The following is a 19,925-nucleotide window of genomic DNA, read 5'->3' on the forward strand; positions in this document are numbered from 1 at the left end:
GGACAGCACAGGGGAGAGCGGCCTGGACAGGGCTAAAGAGGGGCAAGCAGGTGGTAGTGGGCCAGCCAGACAGGCTGGGTTCAGACAAGGAATCCTCAATGCAACGTGGGACCAGGAAAGAGGCCCCTTTATCCAGTCTGGGCATATCCAGGGAAGGTGTGGGACGGATGTTCTGTAATACAGTCAGATCTGGTCACTGTGGGTGCGGGAGCTAGGTGGGAAAGAGCAGGCAGAGTGACGGTCTTTAAAAACAAGCAGCTCAAGCCCAGTAAAGACAGGCCTTACTGCAGGAGGTGAGGGATTTGTAGGCATCCTTCTTTATCAGGGGCTTACTATGGGGCACACATGCACAAGAACTTCTCATCCTTATGACCACCCTGTGAGGCACAAAGTATAATTCCCATTTTACAAAGGAGGAAAGGGTCAGAGAAGAGCCGCAATGTACCTCTTTGGTAATTAGCAGAGTCACAATTCAAACCCAGAACTGTCTGACTTCAACGCCAATAGCTGCTCTGACTCCCTACCTCCTGGTCCAGGGCCCCTCAGTCTCCTTCCACCTGCACTCCCCTGATCATGCTGCTTCAGTACATACCATCTTCTCTTCTACCATCTCTTAACTCATTTATTCTTTTTTTTTTTTTAAGATTTTATTCATTTATTTGACAGGCAGAGATCTCAAATAGGCAGAGAAGCAGGCAGAGAGAGAGAGAGGGAAACAGGCTCCCTGCTGAGCAGAGAGACCGATGTGGGGCTCAATCCCAGGACCCTGGGATCCTGACCTGAGCCGAAGGCAGTGGCTTTAACCCTCTGAGCCACCCAGGCGCCCTTCATTTATTCTTTTTTTTATCTTGGCTAAGAGGAGGTAAAAGCCTTTTTTCCATTCACATCCATGAAAGACCATCACCCCCGTGTAAATCCACTTAGTCAAGCTAATCCATTTTTTAAATAATATGCATATATGAGAGTGTTCTAAGAAGGTTGAAGTGCTTTCTCAAGGGAAGGTAGTGTTAGTAAAACAATTACTATCCTCTTGCATGCAGGCCCACTCCTCGGAGAAGCTTCTGGTACTGGCATACAACGGACACAAGTGAAAATGCTGACAAGGTGAGACAGCTAGGATTACTGCACAGAGTTCCTGAGTCAACAATTCAGGTGCGGAACTGAAAGTGAACTTCTTTCCTTTCATCAGTGAAATGTCCAAGGCACAGAGAATGCCCCAGGGGGAGCTGAAGGACTCCAGGGAGGTGGGCCAGGTGTCAGGAGCCCCATGGCTTATATCCCAGTTCTGCCTCTAAGGGGTTAGCTGGACACTGAGGCCCGACACTGGACTCCACTTCCCTCCTCTCTCACCCGTCCTCTCCCATCTCAGTCGCCTCCCCTGAAAGGTACCAATTAGGAATGAGCATTCGGGGGGCCGGCCAGCCTGCCTCCATTTGGGTTCTGCATCCGTGATGACCAGTTGTACCGCCGGACATGGAACCCAACCCTCCTCTCCATCCGTGTCCTCATCTCTACAACGGATAAACACAGTACTACCTGTGACAGTTCACTGTCTGTGTCAACTTGACTGGGCCACAGGTGCCCAGATATTGGACTCAACATTATTCTGGGTGTGTCCATGACAGTGTTCCTGGATGAGATTAATAGTCGAATCATTAGACTGAATAAAGAAGATTGCCCTCCCCGAGGTGGGGAGGCTTCATTCTCTCTGTTGAAGGCTTGAATAAAATAACAGGCTGAGTAAGAAAGAAGTCACTCTCTGTCTGACTACATTCGAGCAGGGACACTAGTCTTCTGCCTTTTAACTCAGACTCAGATGGGACCCAAACCATCAGCTCTCCTGGGTCTCCCGCTTGCTGATCCTGGACCATTCAGCCTCCATAAGCAGATGAACCATTTCCTTACCAGAATTTCTAGGTATCATTATCTATATCAATATCTAGATAGGTGTGAGTATAGGAATGGGGAGATACATACATACACATCCTAGTAGTTCTGCCTCTCTGTAGAGACCAGACTACAAGACCTCCAAATTACTTTAAAATTAAATTAGACAATACTCTTTGGACAAAACCTAGCATATCATATGACCTCACTAAATATTATATTTGACCACTAGACACCGAACATCTCCATCCTATGAGTCTAATGAAAAGAACCACAAAATGTGTAAAAGCTAAAACGGTTTTTAAAAAGCTGCAGAACGATAAAAATTTAGGTCACTCCATCTGCAACCATAAGCTTCTTCATTCTCCTTTCTGGAATAGATGTGTGCTTTACAGAGATGCCGTAACTATGGTGATGTCTGTGAAAACACTACCAAAACAAACAAACAACAACAACAAAAACAACCCTGACGCTGGGGTCTATATTCCATGCCCATTTGCTTCCTCACCTAAAGAAATGTTACTGCCTCTTCCAAAAGCAAATGTCCATCCCATCCCTATTCATGTGGCCTTTGAATCTTCTGAACTCAATTAGAGCAAGTCAAGACACTAATCCTCAGACACTCACACACCGGGTTAATTAACCAGATACAGCACAACTCTTGCCATGTAAATCAGAGTGCGCCCCAGAAAAGCTAAAAGGAAAGGGAACATCATTCTATGCCTAAGAAAGCAAGCTGAAATACACAAATCTTGGGCTTTTCCAAGTAACGTTTTTTTTTTCCAGTTTCCAGAAATAACACTGTTCTTCTTTTGGCCATTTCTAGGAAATAAAATATCAAGCCACCATTTGCATTGTGGGTTGACATCATTCTTTCTATCTTTACAAAATCAAAAGGTGCCACACAGATCATCAGAGCAACTTTCTTCTGAGAATGCTGATCACACAAGCTGCTTTGTTATGCGTTATGTAGTGGCATTCAAATTAAATGCCCAAATGGGATCTTTTTTGTTGAAATCTACCTAACCACAAACTAGTGGAACTAATTGAAGACTCTTTCCAAGAATGCCCATATTATTGTTTGTGAGCTGAGATCATGGAAACAAGAGGAAAAGTACTTTGATTTCCATTTAGAACATATTCACACCTATTTTCAAAGACATCATTGAAGCTGAGTCCTAATTACAAGTCACCATGAGGCAGGGTCAAGTGAAAGAGTGTTCCCTGGGGCTACTTCAAAGGTTCATTCAACAGATCTTAATTGGCCCCCTCTTTTGTGAGCAGCATGGCGCTAGGTGTTTGGGTCTACAATGGCAAACCAAACGGAAGGAACCCCTGCCTTCTCAGAGCTGCTTCTGACAGAGCCAAAGTAAGTCTGGTCCTAGAACATGACAGAGGCCACCTAAGCTGACCCTACAGGACGCTGACCTCCCAAAGGGCACAGCACAGACCATTTGGGGAATGGAGACAAGAGCAGAGAAAGAGCAGGCTTCAATGGTTGCAACAGCTCTAGGAGAAACTACTTCAAAGTTACACCACACTGGGCGCCTGGGTGGCTCAGTGGGTTAAAGCCTCTGCCTTCGGCTCAGGTCATGATCTCAGGTCCTGAGATAGAGCCCCACATCGGGCTCTCTGCTCAGAGGGGAGCCTGCTTCCTTCTCTCCCTCCCTCTCTGCCTGCCTCTCTGCCTACTTGTGATCTCTGTCAAATAAATAAATAATAAAATCTTTTTTTAAAAAAAAGTTACATCACACTTTGCTTATAAGCATGAAACTGTGCAGAAATACTCAAATGTAAAACCACCTTTCAAAATCAAAGAAGAAGTAATTGGCCAGATCTTACCTAATGAGTTATCCAAGCATACCCTCAGGATAAATTCAGGCCTTTCAGATGTACATTTTTCCTACATGCTGAAATGCTTTATTATTCAAGGGTAAGAGACTTAGGTTATATAACATTCACCACCCCCATCACCCTAAATATGACTTACAAATAAAATACAAATAAAAGTCTGTTCCAGCATTTCCCAAAAATACTTTGTGAAAAATAGGCTCTATGGGTTTAAAAAAAAAGAGTGGGTGAGGAAATATTGCAAAAATACCCTCTACTTAGAGATTTATAAAGGACATCTACATATATCAAAGTAGAAAACCCCAAGTATCCCTGTTTTTATATCAGGTATAGTTGTAAACAATGGGACTAAAGCAGTAAACAAAAAAACACAAAATCCTGCTTTTGGGAAGCTGATATTCTAATATGGGAAAGAAACCAGGCAATAAATAAGTGCTAAGGGAAAAAATAAAGCAGAGGAAGGGAGATCAGAGAGGGAAGAGGACGTTACTATTTTATATAAGATGGTCAACAGAGACTTCACTAAAAAAGGGACATTTGGGTAAAGACAGGAAGGGAGAAAGCCCTGTGGCTTTCGTGAAGAAGAGTAATCCAGGCAGACTAATCCAGCCACAGAGCAGTATGTGCAAAGGCCTTGCAAAGGCAGGAGGGTGTTCAGCAGGTTTGAGGCACAGCAGAAACACCAGCATTGGCTGGAGGGGTATTGAGCAAGGTGGGGAGTGATAGACAAGATGAAACAGGAAGCCAGGGCTAAATCATAGAGAGATTTTGGCTCACACTTGGAGTTAAACAAGATGCAATTGAAGGCTTCAGAGCAGAGCTATAACATGAGATCAAACTCACAATTTAACAGGATCTCACTGGCTGCTGTGTTTCATGCAGTCTAGATGGTGGCAAAGGGAGGGAGAGAAACAAGGAGTCCAGTTTGTAGGGTACTTCAAAATTCCAGCTGAAAAATGATGGTGGTTTGGAACAGAGTGAATACAGTGAAGACTGTGAGACATGATCAGAGTCTGGATATATTATGGAGGTAGAGCAGGTGGAGGAGGTCAAAGAGAGGTCAAGGACAATCCCAAGATTTCTGGCCTGAACAGCTGGAAGGATGGGGTCACCCAGGGAAGTGGGGATAGAAAGATAGGTGTGAAAGCAGAGCTGTAAGGAAATTTAAGACTTAGAGGTTATGAAGATGAGGAGGGACCAGCAAAGAACACTGAAAACAGCTAAGAAAGAATGGGATCTAGGGAGACAAGTGAAGAAAGCACCTGAGGAAGGAAGAAGTGGTCCTCCCTTAAATGCTGCTGTGAGGACAATAAAATGAAGACTGAGAAGGGACCACTGGGTTTGACCAAGTGGGAGGCCATAGGTGACCTTGATAAGAATAACTTTGTGGAATATAATGATCCAAAGGGGCACGTGCACCCGAATGTTTATAGCAGCAATGTCCACAATAGCCAAACTATAAAACCTAGATGTCCATCAACAGATAAATGGATAAAGAATGGATAAAGAAGATGTGGTATATATATACAATGGAATACTATGCAGCCATCAAAAGAAATGAAATCTTGCCACTTGCAACAACGTGGATGGAACTAGAGGGTATTATGATGAGCAAAATAAGTCAATCCAAGAAAGACAATTATCATATGATCTCCCTGATATGAGGAATTTGAGAGACAACATGGGGGGTTTGGTGGGTAGGGAAGGGAAAAATGAAACAAGATGGGATCAGGAGGGAGACAAACCATAAGAGACTCTTGATCTCACAAAACAAACTGAGGGTTGTCGGGGGGAGGTGGGTAGGGGGAAGGGGGTGGGGTTATGGACACTGGGGAGGGTATGTGCTATGGTGAGTGCTGTGAAATGTATAAACCTGGCGATTCACAGACCTGTACCCCTGGGGCTAATAACACATTATATGTTAATAAAAAATAAAAAATTTTTAAAAAAAGAATAATATCATCCCTCATTATGGGATGATAAGGACAAAAGCCTGATTAAAGTGGATTCAAGAGAGAATGGGAAACTCAAAAACAACAACAAACAACCCAGGGAAAAAATGGGCAAAGGACTTGAATAGACTTTTCTCCAAAGATACAGAAAATGGCCAACAAGCACATGAAAAGATGTTCAATGTCATTAGCCATTAGAGAGATGCAAATTGAAACCACAATGAGGAAAAAAAACCATAATGAGATATCACCTCATATCTACTAGGGTGGCTATGGGAAGAAAACCTGGAAATATCCAATATTGATAAGGAGGTAAGGAAACTGAAATGCTTGTACATTGCTGACGGTAATGTAAAATGGTCCAGCCACTTGGTCCAAACCACCAAACAGTTCAGCAGCGACTCAAAAACTGAAACATAGAACTACCATATGCCCCAGCAATTCCGCTCCTAGGGATATGCCCCGAAGTACAGAAAACAGATCCTCAAACAAATGCATGTACGTGAATGTTCACAGCAGCACTATTCACAACAGCCAGAAGGTAGAAATAACCCAACTGTCCATCCATGAAGGAAGAGATAAACAAAAGGGGCCATATACATACAACGGGATCTTACAAAGCAGTAAAAGGTAAAGAAATTCTGCACATGGGCACAACATGCATGAACACTGAAAACATTATGTAAGTGAAAGAAGGTCAACATATTGTATGAGCCCATTTTATAAAATACACAAAACAGGTAACGCCAGACAGAAAACAGACAGGTGGTTGCTGGAGGCAAGGGGGAGGGGAGAGTAGAGGGGGAGCATGTAACCAGCAAGGGGTGGGGGGCACTTCGGGAATGACAGGAAGGCTTTGGAACTAGATGGAGCTACATGGCACCATGAATGTACTAAATGCCACAGAATTGTATGTTTTAACATTAAAGTGGTTCGTTTTATGTTAAATGAATTTCACTTCAATTTTTAAAAAGAGCAAGAAGGGAAGAAAGGAACAGGAGACAGTTTGAAAGAAGTTTCTTCCAAGGAGGCTGGCTGGAAAGGGGAAGAGGTTCAGAGCTGAAGAGGGCCGTGTGGTCAACGCAGGGCTTCTCTGACATGCTAGATGGAGTGCATGCCCATCCGCACCTGGAGAGAGGGGACCGGAGGGGAAAGTGCTGGCAGGAGGACCTCTGTCTCATGCACAAGAGGCGAAGATGCTTCATCCTTACCAGGAGAGGAGGCAGGATTTGGGCAGCTTGGTCATGGTGGCCATGGGGGGTTGTGGAAATTCTCTGTTGGAATAGGGTTTTCTTTAGGAGATGTGGGGATGTTTTGAGTGGGGAGAAGGTGAGAAGCAGTTATCCCAGAGCGTGGGTGTGTGCCCAGATAGGGCAACTGGGCAGCACTGCTGGGCGGCTTGAATAACCCACTTAAAGTTAATAGAAATAAACTGAACTAGTCAGCCTGGTTATATGGTTTTCTCCAAAAACACTCAGTGGCTGGGGGAAAGGTAGAGAGCTATTTAATTTATTTATCCCTAAGTTCCCCCAAAGATATCTGACCATAGAAGCTTATTAATAGCCCCCAAGGAGCCTACATAAAAGTATATAAGAGGATAGGAAAATACCAGTACCCCTAAATCCTCTTTTCTATCTAGTACAAGCATAAATGATAAGGCGGGGGTATGTCCAGAGGCCCAGCAGGGGCTCGAAGGCATGATTAGACTGGCCAGAAGGGCACCTGGGAGGGAGAGCAGAATGGCTCGGCTGTCAGAGTCTGAGCTTTGGAGTCAGATTTTCATTGCAGCCGAGTGACCTTGGGCAAATGAGTCTCTCTGAGACGTATCATAAAATGGGGGAACTACCACCTGCCTTCCAAAGATGTGATAAGGATTGATGATAAGCACTTAGCAGCTCAAGTTTCAAGCATATAACAGGCACCAATCTAAGGAGGTAACTATCATTATTAGCCAGTCAGATCTGCCAGATCAACTGGATGAAAGATGACACCACCAGAACGCAGTCCACCGGGAGGCCCCGAACACCTGTGTACTCGGAAGGTCTCTGGGGAACCTCGAACAATTAACACTCTCTCGATTTACAGTGAGGAACTTCCCCAGTCCAGATAGATCTTGACTGCTTTAGCTCAAGAGTACATTGGTATTTCTAGTTCCTAAGTTAATGAGCAGAAAAGAATCATGCTCCACTTGCTAGAAAATGGTACACTTCACAAAGGCTGCCATGCACTCTGGTCTCATGTTTTTAACTTCTGGAAGAATTCTAGACTTCTAGAACATCACAAAACCAGTACAGAGGGTTCAGTACCCTTCAGCCAGCTTCCTCCAAAGTTAACATCTTACATAATCGTGATACAACTGCTGGAACCAGGAAAAGAACTCCGATAAATTATATTGATGACTTGACAGACCTTATGTGAATGCTGCCAGCTTTGCCCCTGATGTTCTTTTTCTCATGCGGGATGCAATCCTGGGTCCCACACGGCATTTAGTTCTCAAGTCTTGTTAGCCTCTGCCAACCTGTGATGGGTCCTTGGTCTTTGCCTTTCACAGCCGTGACATTGGCCAAGAGAACTGGTCAGGTCTCTTGCATAATGTCCCTTGATCTGGGTGTGTCTGATGTTTCCTCACTATGAGTGAGATTGGGCATTTTGAGTAAGAATCCCCCACAGACGATATTTCACTCTTCTCAGGGTATCAAAAGACGGGGCACATCACAAAAGAGTTGATACATCTCCTTCCTGATGCTGTCACTCTCAATCTTTTGGTGATGGTGGTGTTTGCCCGGTTTTGCACCCCTATCATATTTGATAACAGTGGAAAATAGAATCCCAACCTGTCTCCTGGTTGGAGTGGAAGCAAGCAGATGTTTCCATCACATTCCAGCATCTGTACACCTGTAAATGTAATTGTACTCAGCACTAAAAGGTTTCCTTTCCTTTCTTTCTCTTGATTATATCGTAGGTTATTTTATCCCCAGATACGCTTAAAAGAGAAAAAGAAGGGTTTTAGTTACACCCCCAGCCACACCCAGAATCTCTTTACAACCTACGTGTCCCCAAGTCCCACATGAGAATAACAATAGATCATCAACATCAAAATCATCATCAATATCAATATCAACATCAACATCAGTAACAAAGATCATCAACCTTGATCATCCACTACGCTCAAGGTTCTTTACATACATCCCCTCTATTCTCAGATTAGCTGCATTTGAGAAAGGAGGAAAGCTCGGAGAGTTGAAGTACTTCGATTCCTGTCAAGGCGAATATAGTAGAGCGGGACCCCCCAGCCCACCTGATGCTCAGGCTCCGGACACAGCACCTGCTGCAATATTAAGTCTGAACAGTGTGGCAGGAAAATAGCTTCCTGGGGCCCAGCCCCCACATGCTAACAGAGAGTATAACCCAATCATCATGACAACTACTTTTTCTGAGGTGTGGACATGGTCTGTCCCTGGATATTCTCTTTTCTAATTTCACAACAGCTATGAGATGGGTAGTATGCACCCCCATTTCACAGAGGTCAGAAAGAGCAAATAACATGCTCAGGGTCAAAAACCAAAACCCTAGCCTAAATCTGGTCATGCCTCTAATTTACACAAAATATGCCACAAAGATATAATCAGCAAAATCCAAACTGACAATTTCCATAAGCAAACAACTTGCCTTTTTTCCCCTTGCACTTTTATATATAATAAAGAGAGAGAGAAATGAAGGAGAATCTATAGATTAAAAGACACTTAAAAGGAATTTTTACAAATAGCAGATGTGGGGCTTACTGGATCCTTTTTCAAACAAACTGTAAAAGAAAATAGAAAATGTATAACATTAGATTCTATTGATATTAAGAATTATTAATTTGTTCAAATGTGATAATGACATTTTAGTTGTATTTTTAAAGTCTTTATCTGTTTCCTTTTGGTGGCAAGATGATGGTGTAAATTTCCAAGAAGTTTGTTGCTGATGGCACCTTCAGAGCTGAACCAAATGAGTTTCTTACTCAGGAGCTGGCTGAAGATGGTCACTCCAGAGTTGAGGTCCAAGGTACACTAACCAAGTCAGAAATCATCAGCTTGGCTGGACCTCAAGGTACACTAAGACAGAAATTATCACGTTGGCCACCAGGACACAGAATGTTCTTGGTGAGAAGGACCAGTGGATCTGAGAATCGAATGCTGTGGTTCAGAAGAGGTTTGGCTTCCTTAAGGGCACTGCAGAGCTCCACACTGAAAAGGAGGCCACAAGAGGTCTGTGTGCTATGGTCCAGGCCGAGCCTCTGCGGTACCAGCTCCTGGGAGGCCCTGCTGTGAGGTAGGGGTGGGGAGGCTGCAGTTCAGCATGGAGAGTAAGGCCAAAGGCCCTGAGGTCATGGTGTCTGGGAAACTCCAAGGACAGAGGGCTGAATTCATGAAGTTTGTGGATGACTTGCTGATTCACAGTGGGGACCCTGAGAACTATTAGGTTGACACTGCTGTATGCCGTGGGCTGCTCAGACAGGGTGGGCTGGGCATCAAAGTGAAGATCGTGCTTCCCTGGGATCCAAGTGCTAAGACTGGCCCTACGAGACCCTCCCCTGATCATGTGAGCATTATGGAGGAGACAGAGCCCACCACCCCCATCTCAGAACAGAAGGGTGGTAAGCCAGAGCCGCTGCCCAGCCACAGCTGGTACCCATGGTATAACAGGCTCTCCTTGGTGGCTGGATCTGGAGTCTGGATTTGCTCCGTAATGATCTTTAATGAAATCTTTGAAAAAGAAAAAAATTAAAATTTTAAAAATTAAAAAATAAAGGCCACCTTGGTGGCTCAGTCGGTTAAGTGTCTGACTCTTGATTTCAGCTCAGGTCTCCATGTCAGGATTGTGAGTTCAAGCTCCACGATAGGCATGGAGCCAACTTAAAATAAATAAATAAATAATCCTTATCCTTTTAGAGATTCATATTGAAATATCTACGAATGAGGGGTGCCTGGGTGGGTCAGTTGGTTGTGCATCCAACTCTTGAATCTGGCTCAGGGCGTGATCTCGGAGTCATGAGATCGAGCACTGAATCAGGCTCCATGCTCAAAGGGAGCCTGTTTGAGGTTCTCTTCCCCTCCCTCCCTCCCCCAACTCGAGCAGGCACTTGCTCTCTCTCTCAAAATAAATAAATAAACCTTGAAAGATCTATGAATGAAAGAATATAACATCTTGCATTTTATTAAAAATTATATTGGGGAAGCGTAGAGGCTGTTACCATTGAAACAAACTGGATCAGGTAATAGTCACTGAAGCTGAGTGATGGGTAAATGGGGGCTTCATTATACTATTTTGGATATTTTGTGTATTTTTTAAATTCTCCATTATAAAATATGACAAAAGAAAAAAAATGCCCAAGATCGTGCAAATTGCAGATGAAGGGCAGAGTCAGGACTTGAACACAGGTGATCCAAATCCAAACGCCAATTTCCTCCCACTCTCACTACTATACCCAGATGTCTCTACTGTGTATTTATCTCATTTCAACGTTTATGTCTCAAAAGGAAATGCCACAACAGATCATTCTTATAAGCCTGGAGTGTCTTCAAAGAAAGCCACAGTACAAAGTGTGAAATAAAGTTGTCAGAGAAACAAGTATTAGGAGGAAGATCCCTCCGTACACCACGGTGACACAGAAACACTTCCAAACCTGCATTTCGTCTGTTCTCCATCCAGAGCAAATCAGCAGAGAATGAGCCAACCAAGAGAACCAAGAGTCCCCTAACTGACAAAATTTTAAAATAGGCCTTCAGAACCAAGAAGAAGAGCTGTCTGTAAGAAACACAGAAAAAGTTCTCATATGATCTAAGTAATAAAGCATATGTAACACTTTAAATAGTGCTTTCAGATTCATTAAATCATCTTGGGCTCTCAGAAATTCCTTGAGATAAGTTAGAGTACATCATAAGACCCCTGCCCTAAAAATGAAGCAAATGAGACATAAAGAGGTCAAGATTTGATACGTGGACAGGGACTCAAAGTCACAATTTCATTCAATCGTCATTCATTCATTCATTCATTCACCAACTCACTCTTTCATTCATTCAGCAAGCACTGACTCCCAGTCTGCTTTCTATACTAAGTACCTGGGATGCAAAGATACAGGAGACCCAATGCCTCTGGGCTAGAGGAGTTTAGGATTTCCCCATGCCCTTCGAACAGAGAGTTCTAGAGGACAGCCCTTCCCCCAGCCCCATCTCCCTCCCCTCCCCATTCTGAGTCCCACACACATCCAGGATTCTGCAGAAACAGTGCTGGCTCTAGGGAGTTGTGTGCATTTAAAGCCTGAATAAAGATCATCACTTTCCTGGCTGAATCTCTTCTATTTGCCCTTCTCATCAGCATCCAAAGCAGGGTGTATATTTCCACATGCAATAAATGACTAAAGCAGAAAAGGGACGGTGTCAACTTTACCCAAAGATAATTAAATCACATTTACATCATTCAACTAATATTTATTGAACATCCACTATAAGCCAGGTACGTGAGGGACCAATATGATGAATATAAGACAGTCTCGGCCATCCAAGAGCATACAATCAATAGGGGCTCTAATCACGTACTTAACAGTATTAGGGGCAGTGCTGTTTTGTGTCATGTACCATTAAGTTTTTTTTTAATAACACTTAACAACTTTGAGAAGTCATAAGCTTTTCTTATTCCTTTTCTTGTTTTTCATGGCAATGCCCACTGACCTGCACCTCACTACAGGCCACCTGTGCCATATACTATAAATTCAACTCAGAAAGAGGAGGGGGCTTGGGGACGAATGAAAATTTAATTAATTTAAAATTAGTAAAATTGATAAAAATTAATTACAATTGAGATATAAGGACTGACATCCCATTTTAAAGAGCTTATTTTAAAAGACAAGAAGAGTCCAGGGATCACTTGCAGCCAGGGTTCAAAGGACATAGATCCTGAGGAAGATTGGAAGAACAAGGGAATTTTAGCAAGTGAGCCTATGTGGAAGGGCATTCCCTGTGGGGCTGTGGCCCAAGGAAAGTGACAAAGGGCCAAGGAAGGGGCAGAAAACACCCTAGCAACGAAGAATGTAATGCATTTTGGTAGGAGCCCACTGGGCAATGGCTGTTTATCGTAAGTGCATCTAAGAGTCACTCTGGGATGCTCACAAACCATCCTGTGTCACACTCTGAGGGATTCAGAAGGTCGAGAGAGTGGACTCTGGGAACCCACAAATATGGGTAGATCGTGGATGACACTCTGAGAACAGTAGTGAAGAGGTATGGTGAGAGATCCGGCAGGAGAGGAGGCCAAGGTGGGCTCCAGAACATAGACTTCGTGGGGCAGGGATCACACAAACAAGCGCCCCGTGGTTGCCATGACCAGAAAATTACACTTGTCAGAGTGAGGTCTCCAGACCAGAGGCAGCATCACCTGGGATCCTGCTAGAAACACGGATTCTCAGCCCCTATCTCAAAATCTACTGTATCGGAAACTCTGTGGTGGGATCCAACGACGGCATTTTAACAAGCCCTCAGGTGATTCTGATGCTGCTCAAGTCTGAAGATCTGTATTCTGAGTTGATACCGGCAATGGTGTGTCATGGCCAAAACTGTGTTGAAATTCCCACTAACTCCATTCCTGGCCAATCTCACATTATTGTTGTTATTCCATCCTTTCTTCCCTAAAACATGGTGGGGGTGGGGGGCAGGCTGCAAACCAGCATGTTTGGAATGACTTACTAATCTGCTTTATAAGTCACTAACACTCAATGCTTGATCAAGGGTCTGTAAAAGTATTAAAATGGAAGTGCCTCCTGAGCTCGTCTCAAGCTCTGATGTGCAGACGAGTCACCTGGAGCTCCCGTTAACATGAAGATTCAGAATCCAGAAGCCTGAGTCAGGGCCTAGGCATCTGCATTTCGAGCACGCTCCCAGGTGATGCTATTGTTACCAGCCCACAGCCCACACTTGGGGCGGCAAGAAGTCACATAATTGCAAAAGTCTAAAAGCCCCGGTAGCAGGACACTGTCTCCCCACCCACTGGGCTCTCCTCTCTGATCTGCTCCCCACCCCCACCCCCGTGGTGGGCTCCAGCAGCCCCTCTCCACTCTCCCCCAAAGCTCCCTGCACCTTCCCTTTCCTCCTAGGCAGCCATCCAATCGAAACTTCTATTGGCACAGTCCCCTGCCTGAGAAGAGGGGCTTTGAGGGGCCCACATGCCAGCGGAGGGAGCTCATGCGCCTGCCCGAGCACCTCCACCGTCCTCCAGAGGGGCTCTGGCAGGAGGACGGCTCTGGCTCATTGGTTTGCAGAGCTAACTATGCATTATTTAAAATATAAACTATCAGCTTTAGCTTCACGTCAGGCTGTAAATCAACCGTCATTCCGCAGGGCTAGAGGGTCCCTTGTGACCCTCCCACGGGCTCCATCCGTGGAGCGCGATCAAAATCCCAGCTGGGACCACTGCATTAACTCGGTTAAGAGAAAACCGCGCCGCCTGCAGACGCCCTACCCCGCGAGCGAGCGCACGCACCGTTTCCTCCCGCTCCAGACGCTGCGCCCGTCGCCTGCCCCACGAGCTCATCAAGAATTCCGCGGTCATGAAACGTTTATGCTAACAAAACTGCAGAGTTGCAGCTCAGGACTTCGCTGTAAATATTTATTAACCACGACCATCAAGGCAACGCTTCTCATTGACTCCAGGGTCCATTTCCTGGTTTTCCCCACCAGGCGGTTCAATCCCCACTCTCTCTGTCTCTCACTAAGAAGGCAGGGGAAAAAAAAAAAAAAGGTATTTCTTACATAAAAGTGTTTTACGAAAATCTGCATGACCTCTTTGGAACAGCTCAATCAAAATTAATAAGAGGTTTCTGATCTACAAACCGGGACTCTTAACATGTGAGCTCGAAGAGTAGGGAGTTAGCTTTGTGGATGCTCTTTCTTGTGCATAAGATCATAAAATGATTATTTAATCACTGGGGAATATTTATCACAAATAGTGTCAGATGATGTACTGTAAACTTGATGCATGTAAAAGCTCGAGTGTATGATATAAAGAGATGGTTCAGATGTTCTGGACGGATTGGCTCAGCTCCATGTTTATTACACGGAGGCTTAATACTGTGATCGGCTGTCTTTAGAAGACTTCCTGTTGAAAAAAGAAAGCCATTCAACAAATTATGTTTACTGTGTACACTCCACAAAGGAGAAAAAAATAGCACCATCCTGATGACTCTCTAATGAAGGACAGGGGAGAAGCATAAGGAATAATAAATCTGGCTCTAAGGAAAGACGAGGGAAAATACACCAAGAATAGAAACACTTTGTGCCTTCAGAATGGATCCAAGAACCACCAACATATCCGTAGTGGAAGCAGAAGCCATCAAGCAGAAAGACTGGCTAATAAAAATTTCAAGGTATGATTATAATTAGATAGCTATCCGCCACGCCCATTACTCTGTTCTCATAAAGCTCATCCCTCAGCCCTGAAGCAACAATCTTTTTTTTTTTTTTAGGTGGGCATTTTTATTTCAATGCTGAGAGGAAAATGCAGAAGAAAAACATAAAGAGATGCATGGGGAGCTTCTGGAATGGAAGCTGGGTGCTGAGGGCTAGTCTTAACTCGCATAGCCTGTAACATTGGCTAAGATGGGATACCCGCCCAGTGCTCCCCATCAAATTCTGTCTGCTTCTTTTCCTATACCTTCCTTGCAGTGCTGGCCCCACCACTCAGTGGCTCTATAAAGGGCTGCTTTTACTTTTAGGAAATGCAAAATCTCCACCCAACTCCTTTCACTGTCTAGTGCCTATTTCAGATAACCTCCAGCACTACATTCCTGGACCCATACACGGCAGAGTCCCAGACGCCAATTAAATTTTTCAAAAGGACGGAGATGTGTCTCCCTTCTCCTCTAGTGTTTCCATCCCCTGTGCCCAGAGGATGACCCAGGCCACTGGGATGAACATGGTATCTCCAAAGGAATAAATGAAAGCTCCCACACACCTCTCGGCATATAAAGCCATAACAAAAAAATCTCAGCAAGTTCCTGGGGCCATGTCCATTCAGTTATTCAATAAATACTTATTAAAAGCCTAGTTTGGATGCTGAGACATACCAGCCAACAAAGCAGTCCCTGCCTGCCTTCGTGGGGCTGACATTCTAGCTGAGGAGGCAAACAATAAACAAATGATACCCACATCAGGAGAAGAGCATCACTACAGAAAAAAGCAAACCAAGGATAAGAGGGGTGGGGAGCCTCCCAGAGCACTCCAGTACGGCGGTTACTGGAGGAAATCTTTGGTTGAACATTAGAGCAGAAATCTGAGGATGTGAGAAATGCAGTCATGGGATGACGTAGGGAAAAGCACACCAGGCAGAGGGAACAGCCAATGCAAAAACCCTACAAGGAGGGTAGATGCAGAGAAAAAAGGTAGAAGGAAGGGCTCCAGGTGCAGGGCAGATAACATAAGGAGGCAGTGTTCTTAAACCTGGGGCTTGAAACCTACCCAAGAGTCTCAAAAATCAATGTATCAAGTCACCACCAGCCTTTTAAAAAAATGAAATGGAACAGAACAAAATAGAAGTTACTAGCATGCACGGCTTGTAGTCAGGCTAAATATTGTTTGGGGAATTCTGACAAGAGGCGAATTCTGTCTGTGCTATAGAACAATATAGAATGTGCTTCTCACAGTGAATTCCAGTAAAAGAAAAAAAAAAACATGAATGCTGTCCTTCAGAAATCTGTGTTGTCTAATACACTAGCCACGAGCCACATGTGGCTATTTAAATTAATCAAAATTAATCAGAATGTCCAACTCAGTTCCTAGCCACACTGCAAATGTTCAGTGGCGACATGTGGCTGGTGGCTACCGCATGGACAGAGCAGATGGAGAACGTCTCCATCGAAACATGAAAGTTCTATAGGAAAGCAGGTAGAGAGTGTTCTGACTCTGAGTCCGTGACTCCTCTAATGTCACCCAATAGAATTACAAGGGTATCTAGGATGATCAAATGAATGAGCTTTCTGAATAAAAAGGCCCTGAATTTATATTGTCTCATAATACAGCTGGCATCCAGCTGCAGATAAAACCAAAACATGCTGAAAATCCCCCTGCCCTCCGCCCCCAGCCATATATGCATGGGCTGGTAACAGTCCATCTGCCTCAACTTCCTTCTCCAGAAAGTCACTATTAATAAATAACCACCCATTATTTGTTTTGAATTACAAGAATTTACTAAGGGAAAAACCTACGAAATAGATAGAATCCCAAAGGAGAGCGCTTCAGGAATGGGAAGCTGACCAATAGTGGTACAACAGTGTGATTTTAAAAAATTCATTTCCTGGACCTGCCCAAGTGCTAAAACCAAGTGCAATGAAGGCATAATACTGCCACGTGGGACCCTCATGATTTTCCACCAGTGTCATCCCGAGAAGTCCTGCAGCCCGATAAGCAGGGAGACCTCTCACATGGAGGGGCTGCAGGGCTCCTAATTCACGGGTGGTCAACCTACCACAGGACAGGTCCTCAACCATGGTGTCTGGGGCTGCTTGAAGAAGGTCTTTTTAATGGTGGAAATCATCAGCATTTATAGCTGCTTCCCTTTGGCCCTCTCCCCTGGCAACAAAGTAAAGAAAGATGTCCATGGATATGAGGGTCCCATCTTGGGCTCTGACTTCTGTGTAACTTAGAAAGGAAATGAATGAGCCAGTGGAGCAGCGTGGGCCAGGGAACGACCCCAGGGACTTGGTTGTCCCACTGGGTCCCCCAAACAAAGACTGCTCCCTTTTAGAACAAGAAGGAGCAATGTTTGCCTTGCCCTGCAGCAAGACCTGGGTCCCCTTCCAGCTGCAGCCTGGATGATGTACTTGCTTTCTGGGTCCAGATGTAGGCAGGCAAAGAAGGATCCCATATGAGCCTGTTACCTAAGGATAATACATCCATACATTCAGAAGTCAAATCCAGAACAGGTCATATTTGAAATTGGAACTGTCTCAAAATCCATAATGTATCGGCACCATATCATGCAACCCAGATGCATGTTGTGTAACCCAGCACCTAACACAGGTGCCTAGAATACAATGGGTGCTCAATAAGTATTTCTGAATGAATAAGTGATTGATTATGAAATGTATAATGCCCTATACTAACCTAACATGGCTACAGCTTTGTCTTTCTGAAGCAGGAAGCAGGGAAAAGTAAATTTGCTTTGCCTAATATTTCACCAGTCTTATCAATAATGCACCAAGGAAAGAAACCAGAAAGGTAAAGATTCATTGATCTAGCTATACTAAATGTCAGATGTCGAAAAACACCATAAAAATTAAAAGGAAAATGATAAGTTGGGGGAAAATAACTGCAACATACGATAAAAATTTAATACTATGACTCTAAAGAGGTCTTCAAGTCAATAGGAAATAATATCCAGTAGCTTAATAGAAAAATGAGAGCAGAATGTGAATAGAATCTTAAAGACACACACAAACAGCTAGTCAACACATGAAAAAACAAACTTCAGTCTCTCTGCTGCTAATCAAAGAAATGCACCTTAAAACAACAATATGAATATGATACCATTTCTAATCAGCAAGCTGGCAAAGGTCTTCTGCTGTTTTGCTTCTTAATGACAATACCCAACATTGGCGAGGGTACGGAGAAATCAGTTCCCTCCTACACTCTTCATGCACTTATGGAAGATAATTTGATAGTATGTGCTAAACGCCATAAAAATGCACACCCCTTTTGATCCGTAACTCCATGCCAGGAATTTACTCTAAGCAAATAACCAGAGACATAATCAATGATTCATGTGAAACACTTCATCAGATGTTTACGGTAGGGGAAACCATAAGTCACATCAGTGGAGGGTTGTTAAGTGAACTGGATTACCGGCCTATGATAGAAACTATACATCATTTTTTTACAAGTTCTTTACGATATTCACAACAACCAAGAGTTAGAAGCAACCCAAATGTCCACTGACTGATGAACGGATAAAGAAAATGTGTTCTATACATGCAACGGAATATTATTTGGCCTTTAAAAGGAAGAAAATCCTGACACACACTACACCATGGGTGAACCTTGAGGACACTGTGCTAAGTGAAATAAGCCAGTCACGAAAAGACAAGTGCTGCTGGGGTCCACTTATGTGAGGTAGCTGCAGCTGTCAGATTCCTAGAGACAGAAAGTAGAATAATGCTTACCAGGGGCTGGCAGGAGGGGGAAATGGGAGCTATTGTTTGATGGGTACTGAGTCGCAGATTTGTAAGTCAAAAAAGTTCCTGAGATCTGTTTCATAATAGTATGAATATATTTGACACTGCTCAACTGTACACCTTGAAAATGATTAAGAAGCTAAATTTTGTGTTGTTTATCACAATTAATTGAAAGCTCTCTTGCCAGACTATGTAGTCATCCATGGGTTATTCATTTCATAAATTATCTTACCCTGGAACACACTTCATGCTAAATCCACACCGCACTTTGCTTAATTTTTGTGTGATTCTGAAGGCACGTAAGGGTGTTGCAGAAGCTCCTTTATAATGATGATCTTCAAAACTATCAATTACAATGTCAAGAGGCTTCTAGGCTTGTGTACTAATTGAGCGTGGCAGTTAATAAAAATACTAGTTCCTAGACTTGCTGAATGAAGAAATTACAGTGTCACAAATGCTTTGTCAGAGGCTAGTTCAGGATTTCCAGGGAGTTTCAGATTTTCTGTATCCATAAACAACCAGATCTTGGAGACTGAAATTCTGACGTGTCATCACACACCATTCTTTTGTCAGACCCTGTTCTGATTTTCTTTTTGTAGATGGGAACACCTCAAGTAGAGGCACCAAACACATCTCAGTATTCTCACCTTCTCCAACAAGACAGTCCGAAAGAACAGCTCTCTGCGAAGCTGAAAGCAGCTTTTGGACGTCAGTGGGCATGAAGCCCACACCAGCTGACACAGACCTCTAAAGACGTTAAATTGTTCACTACGATTGTTCTTTTCATTGCTTCTCTGGTGCCTGAAACAGTGTTAATAAAGATAAAATATCCTCATCCAAAAAAAAAAAAAAATCCTCATCCAATAAATAAGTAAAGATAATTAATTAATTACACAGATTGAACTGTAATATAAAAAGACCAAAGTCATCACAAGTTGAGATACAGTTGACCCTTGAACAACAGGGGCTTGAACTGCGCTGGTTCACCCAGACACGCAATTTTTACAGTACAAGACTGTAAAAGTATTTTCCTT

General features: G+C 43.7%; 1 pseudogene; it reads left to right on the forward strand.

Annotated features, from left to right (window-relative positions):
• Positions 1-9,622: 9,622 nt before the first annotated feature.
• On the forward strand, positions 9,623-19,613 carry LOC111149925 (annotated as a pseudogene).
• Positions 19,614-19,925: the final 312 nt, after the last annotated feature.

The sequence above is a fragment of the Enhydra lutris genome, unplaced genomic scaffold (genome assembly GCF_002288905.1).
Source record: "Enhydra lutris kenyoni isolate GAN:26980312 unplaced genomic scaffold, ASM228890v2 scaffoldscaffold22, whole genome shotgun sequence".
In the NCBI taxonomy this organism is placed as follows: Eukaryota; Metazoa; Chordata; class Mammalia; order Carnivora; family Mustelidae; genus Enhydra; species Enhydra lutris.